The sequence below is a fragment of the Tursiops truncatus genome, chromosome 20 (genome assembly GCF_011762595.2).
Source record: "Tursiops truncatus isolate mTurTru1 chromosome 20, mTurTru1.mat.Y, whole genome shotgun sequence".
NCBI lineage: Eukaryota > Metazoa > Chordata > Mammalia > Artiodactyla > Delphinidae > Tursiops > Tursiops truncatus.
The window spans coordinates 26,384,340-26,391,995 of NC_047053.1; positions in this window are offsets into that span (position 1 = coordinate 26,384,340).

The window sequence follows — 7,656 nt, forward strand, 5'->3', positions numbered from 1 at the left end:
AATATAACCTCACCCATTAGCAGAGAGCCTGCCTAAAATCAAAATAAGTCCACAGACACCCCAAAACACACCACCAGACGTGGACCTGCCCACCAGAAAGACAAGATCCAGCCTCATCCACCAGAACACAGGCACTAGTCCCCTCCACCAGGAAGCCTACACAACCCACTGAACCAACTTTAGCCACTGGGGACAGACACCAAAACCAACAGGAACTAAAAACCTGCAGCCTGCAAAAAGGAGAACCCAAACACAGTAAGATAAGCAAAATGAGAACACAGAAAAACACACAGCACATGAAGGAGCAAGGTAAAACCTACCAGACCTAACAAATGAAGAGGATATAGGCAGTCTACCTGAAAAAGAATTCAGAATAATGATAGTAAAGATTATCCAAAATCTTGGCAATAGAATAGAGTAAATGCAAGAAACATTTAACAAGGACCTAGAAGAACTAAAGAGGAAACAAGCAATGATGAACAATACAATAAATGAAATTTAAAATACTGTAGAAGGGATCAATAGCAGAATAACTGAGGCAGAAGAACGGATAAGTCACCTGGAAGATAAAATAGTGGAAATAACTACTGCAGAGCAGAATAAAGAAAAAAGAATGAAAAGAACTGAAGACAGTCTCAGAGACCTCTGGGACAACATTAAACACACCAACATTTGAATTATAGGGGTTCCAAACGAAGAAGAGAAAAAGGGACTGAGAAAATATTTGAAGAGATTATACTTGAAAACTTCCCTAATATGGGAAAGGAGATAGTTAATCAAGTCCAGGAAGCACAGAGTCCCATACAGGATAAATCCAAGGAGAAACATGCCAAGACACATATTAATCAAACTATCCAAAATTAAATACAAAGAAAACATATTAAAAGCAGCAAGGGAAAACAACAAATAACACACAAGGGAATCCCCATAAGGTTAACAGCTGATCTTTCAGCAGAAACTCTGCAAGCCAGGAGGGAGTGGCAGGACATATTTAAAGTGATGAAGGAGAAAATCCTACAACCAAGATTACTCTACCCAGCAAGGATCTCATTCAGATTTCATGGAGAAATTAAAACCTTTACAGACAAGCAAAAGCTGAGAGAGTTCAGCACCACCAAACCAGCTTTACAACAAATGCTAAAGGAACTTCTCTAGGCAAGAAACACAAGAGAAGGAAAAGACCTACAATAACAAACCCAAAACAATTAAGAAAATGTTAATAGGAACATACATATCGATAATTACCTTAAATGTAAATGGATTAAATGCTCCCACCAAAAGACATAGACTGGCTGAATGGATACAAAAACAAGACCCACATATATGCTATCTACAAGAGACCCACTTCAGACCTAGGGACACATACAGACTGAAAGTGAGGGGACAGAAAAAGATATACCATGCAAAAGGAAACCAAAAGAAAGCTGGAGTAGCAATTTTCATATCAGACAAAATAAACTTTAAAATAAAGACTATTACAAGAGACAAAGAAGGACACTACATAATGATCAAGGGATCGATCCAAGATGAAGATATAACAATTGTAAATATTTATGCACCCAACATAGGAGCACCTAAATACATAAGGCAAATACTAACAGCCATAAAAGGGGAAATCGACAATAACACAATCATAGTAGGGGACTTTAACACTCCACTTTCACCAATGGACAGATCATCCAAAATGAAAATAAATAAGGAAACACAAGCTTTAAATAATACATTAAACAAGATTGATGGACTGAATTGATCTTTATAGGACATTCCATCCAAAAACAACAGAATACACATTTTTCTCAAGTGCTCATGGAACATTCTCCAGGATAGATCATATCTTGGGTCACAAATCAAGCCTTGGTAAATTTAAGAAAATTGAAATAGTATCACGTATCTTTTCCAACCACAACGCTATGTGACTAGATATCAATTACAGGAAAAGATCTGTAAAAAATACAAACACATAGAGGCTAAACAATACACTACTTAATAAGGAAGTGATCACTGAAGAAATCAAAGAGCAAATCAAAAAATACCTAGGAACAAATGACAATGGAGACACGACAAACCACAACCTATGGAATGTAGCAATAGCAGTTCTAAGAGGGAAGTTTATAGCAATACAATCCTACCTCAAGAAACAACAAACATCTCAAATAAACAATCTAACCTTACACGTAAAGCAATTAGAGAAAGAAGAACAAAAAACCCCCCAAAGTTAGCAGAAGGAAAGAAATCAGAAAAATCAGATCAGAATAAATGGGAAAGAAATGAAGGAAACTATAGCAAAGATCAATAAAACTAAAAGCTGGTTCTTTGAGAAGATAAGCAAAATTGATAAACCATTAGCCAGACTCATCAAAAAAAAAGGGAGAAGACTGAAATCAATAGAATTAGAAATGAAAAAGGAGAAGTAACAACTGACACTGTAGAAATTCAAAGGATTGTGAGAGATTACTATTAGCCACTATATGCCAATAAGATGGACAACCTGCAAGAAATGGACAAATTCTTAAAAAAGCACATCTTCCCAAGACTGATCCAGGAAGAACAAAAAATATAAATAGACCAATCACAAGCACTGAAATTGAAACTGTGATTAAAAATCTTCCAACAAACAAAAGCCCAGGACCAGATGGCTTCACAGGAGAATTCTATCGAACATTTAGGGAAGAGCTACTACCATGTTCTTGGACTGCAAGAACCAACATTGTGAAAATTACTATAGTACCCAAAGCAATCTACAGATTCAATGCAATCCCTATCAAAACTACCAATGGCATGTTTCACAGAACTAGAACAAAAAAATTGCACAATATGTATGGAAACACAAAGGACCCTGAATAGCCAAAGCAATCGTGAGAAAGAAAAACGGAGCTAGAGGAATCAGGCTCCTGGACTTCAGACTATACTACAAAGCTACAGTAATGAGGACACTATGGTACTGGCACAAAAACAGAAATATAGATCAATGGAACAGGATAGAAAGCCCAGAGATAAACCCACACACATATGGTCACCTTATCTTTGATAAAGGCGGAAAGAATATACAATGGAGAAAAGACAGCTTCTCCAATAAGTGGTACTGGGAAAACTGGAGAGCTACATGTAAAAGAATGAAATTAGAACACTCCCTAACACCATACACAAAAAAAACTCAAAATGGATTAAAGGCCTAAATCTGAGACAAGACACTTTAAAACTCTTAGAGGAAAACATAGGAAGAACACTCTTTGACATAAATCACAGCAAGATCTTTTTTGACCCACCTCCTAGAGTAGTGGAAATAGAAACAAAAATAAACCAATGGGACTTAATGAAACTTAAAAGCTTTTGCACAGCAAAGGACCATAAACAAGACGAAAAGACAACCCTCAGAATGGGAGAAAATATTTGCAAATGAAGCAACTGACAAAGGATTAATCTCCAAAATTTATAAGCAGCTCATGCAGCTCAATACCAAAAAAAACAAACCACCCAATCTAAAAATGGGCAGGGGCTTCCCTGGTGGCGCAGTGGTTGAGAGTCTGCCTGCCGATGCAGGGAAAACGGGTTCGTGCCCTGGTCCGGGAAGATCCCACATGCTGCAGAGCGGCTGGGTCCATGAGCCATGGCCGCTGAGCCTGTGCATCCGGAGCCTGTGCTCCGCAACGGGAGAGACCACAACAGTGAGAGGCCCGCATACCACAAATAAATAAAATAAAATAAAATGAAAAAATAAAAATGGGCAGAAGACCTCAGTAGACATTTCTCGAGAGAAAATATACGGACTGCCAACAAACACGTGAAAGGATCCTCAACATCACTAATCTTTAGAGAAACGCAAATCAAAACTACAGTAGGTAACACTTCACACCAGTCAGAATGGCCATCATCAAAAAATCTAGAAACAATAAATGCTGGAGAGGGTTTGGAGAAAAGGGAACCCTCTTGCACTGTTGGTTGGAATGTAAATTGATACAGCCACTATGGAGAACAGTATGGAGGTTCCTCAAAAACTAAAAATAGAACTACCATACGACCCAGCAATCCCACTACTGGGCATATACCCTGAGAAAACCATAATTCAAAAAGAGTCATGTACCGCAATGTTCATTGCAGCTCTATTTACAATAGCCAGGACATGGAAGCAACCTAAGTGTCAATGAATGGATAAAGAAGATGTGGCACCTGTATTACAATGAAATATTTCTCAGCCATAAAAAGAAATTGAGTTATTTGTAGTGAGATGGATGGACCTAGAGTCTGTCATACAGAGTGAAGTAAGTCAGAAGAGAAAAAGAAATACCGTATGCTAACGCATGTATATGGATTCTTAAAAAAAAATAAATGGTTCTGAAGAACCTGGGGGCAGGACAGGAATAAAGACGCAGACGTAGAGAATGGGCTTGAGCACACAGGGTTGGGCGGAAGGGTAAGCTGGGACGAAGTGAGAGATTTTACACTACCAAATGTAAAATAGATAGCTAGTGGGAAGCAGCCGCATAGCACAGGGAGATCAGCTTGGTGCTTTGTGACCACCTAGAGGGTTGGAATAGGGAGGGTGGGAGGGAGATGCAAGGGGGAGGAGATATGGGGATATATGTATATGTATAGCTGATTCACTTAGTTATAAAGCAGAAACTAACACACCATTGTAAAGGAATTATACTCTAAATAAGATGTTAAAAAAAAGAATATATTATATATTTTGTATTCATGATATTCATTTAAACATGATGATTAGATCAAATTTGTCAGTTTGAAAAAATGCCAGTGGAATTTAGCTGGATTTGGGAGAATATGATCTGAAGTCCACCAGCTCCTTTTCCTAAACCTAAAATAATAAAAGTCATAAAATGTATGGGTTCAAAAAACCACAGATACAGAGCTGATAGAGAAAATTCTTATTCCAAATAAAAATAACCTTTATCTTACCGAAGGTAAAAGATTTCTGATATATTTTTACTTAACATAGTTTTCATTTTATTGTGTTTTGTGACACAAAAAGTAACCTATAACTTCTTAAATAACAACATCGGAAAATAAGAGCTCACACATCTAAAAATCATTGTGTGCCAGATACAGCTCTGTACACGTTCTACATAGTCACTCATTTAATTGTCAGAACAACCCTATGAGCAATATAAAATTATTATTATTATTATTTTTTTTTTTTGCGGTATGGGGGCCTCTCACCGCTGCGGCCCCTCCCGCCGCGGGGCACAGGCTCCGGACACGCAGGCCCAGCAGCCACGGCCCACGGGCGCAGCAGCTCCGCGGCACATGGGAACCTCCCGGACCGGAGCACGAACCCGCGTCCCCCGCATCGGCAGGCGGACTCCCAACCACTGCGCCACCAGGGAAGCCCTAAAATTTTCATTTTATAGTTATTGAAACTGAGGTCCAGAGACTTTCAATAACTTGCCCAAGGTCACACAGTCAGTAAGAAACAAACATAGATGGGATCTGAATCCTGGAAGTCCAGCTTCAGAGTCTGTACCGTTTGAGCACTTTCTATATGTCAAGCTCTTACTAAGTTCTTTGTTTACCTTACCTCGTTTCAATATGCTTATATAACTTTATTTTTAGTATAAAATCAACCATAAACTTCTTTTTCTTTCATTTGTTTCAAACCATTATGCAATGTGGATATACCCCGTGAATTTATCAATAAATCGCAAATAAATCTAAAAAACAAAAAACCACTTAAGGTTGGCTAACTTATCCTCCCTGAGCCATCTGTGAAAAGACCAGAGCTTACCATTCCTCATGGCATCTGCTGAACCTGCTTCAGCGCTGCAGTAACTGTGTTATCTTGGAACCAGTGAAATAATCCCTGGAAGTTTCCACTCTGCTTTTCCTAGTCATCCCTCCCACGGCTGTACAGATTGCATGCAGCCCTCCGTGTGACTCTGCCAGAAGCTTCCTAACAGTCCCCCACAGCTGGGCATTAGTCTCCTGTTTTCTTTCTCTACTTTTTTGTTGGATTTTTTAAGCCTCAGCCACATCTCTTTTCTAACATCAACTTTAAAAGCATTTAAAACATTTTAGTTTCACATCTGTCCAATTTAGCCTCTAAAATCTCAGCATTTCTCCTAAAGAAATAACTCCTTTCTTTCCACTCAGTCATAGCATCTTCCTTCATTTTTCTTTCATTTCTAACAGCTAGTATTCTAAAGGCAAGATCAAAGGCTGTATTTTAAGCCAACTCCGTTCTTCCTTAACTCTGTAAGCAAATCTACCCTAGAAATAGAAAGTTCAAGAAAATGGCCTTTTAAGCATACTTCCTAGCTGAATGCTGGAAGATAACGAGCCAGAGATTCAGCTCCTCTTTACTATTATCTGGGTCAGGGTCTCTTAAATCCATATCATAATCAGCTGTGGATTTAAGAGATCATATCTCATTTGAGAAATAAGCATTATGAAAAAAGCCAATTTGAGAGCATTTGGCAGAAAGCCCCAGGAACCTGTGGGCAAACTCCCTGAAACAAGAAGCTGGTCCTTCCACAGTCCTGTCTCGGGATGTGTGATTCCCAGCAACATTAAAAGGAGACACAGCTGGATCAGCTGAGCAAGTGTTCCCAGTGCCTAGCGCTACCCTGCAGGCCCAAACCTCTCTCTCATTCTCTCTACTCTGATGGAGTCTAGCTGGGCTTTTGCTGTTGCTGTTGATTTTCTATTTAAAGTCCAAGTAATCCAATATTGGCCTCAGCAGCACATTGACTGCAAGCCACTGCCACCAAACAAGTCAGGAACAAAAGCCTGCCCACTCATACCAAAGTGGTCATAATAGCTATACCAAGATCTGTGGTCTCGTGTTCAGGTCCTTTGCTCTCCAGATGTCTGTAATTCATCTTAAGGTTTCCAGGGCACTGCCTTGTTGGGATCAGGATTCTAATCCTTCACCCCATCGTCTCCACTAAGTGGGTATCGAAGTACCAACCTCATTGATAGCTGGAGAGTATCCAATAAATCCAAAATACATGGCAACTGGGAAACTTCACTGCAGAAGTCAGACCAGGGCTGCCCCCTCCCCTCCTCTGAACTAAAGAGCCTGGAGCCCAGTGCCACACAACTGTGACTCACCTGTCCAGTCACAGCGGGACCCCCGACTTGCAGCATTATTAACACAGGAGCCTGGAATCACGTGCGCACAAGAGCAGTGGCCTGCAGCCAGGAAGCCTCCCCACTATGGAAAATGGCCCGGTGGTTGTTTAGCTTCCCACAGTCCAGTAAGTCAGCCTCTTCCTGGATGAAAAAGACAGGGAGTGAAGAGAGAGGCCAGATTTGCTCACGCCAATAGCTGTCACTCATGGCTGTGTCCTCACGGAGAACACGAGAAGCAGAAGAGATATGGCCCCTTCTCCACACTGACTCTTTAGGCTGTATAGATTTTCCCCCATTTGAAGAAAGCTTTTCTATGTGCCAGGTACCAGTTTAAGTGCTTTCCCTACAGGAACACATTTAATTTTCCCCAACGAACCCAGGGAAAGGCCAATATGACCTCCAGTTTACAAAGGAGGAAATTGAGGCTGAAGTAAATAATTTGAGATTTGAACCCAGGTAATACCTCTCACCCTGTTATTACTAAATGGCTTTCTTTTAGGTCCTCAAACAAGACATGCTCTTTCCTGCCTCAGGACCTTTGTACAAGCTGTGCCTTCTGCCTACGATGAT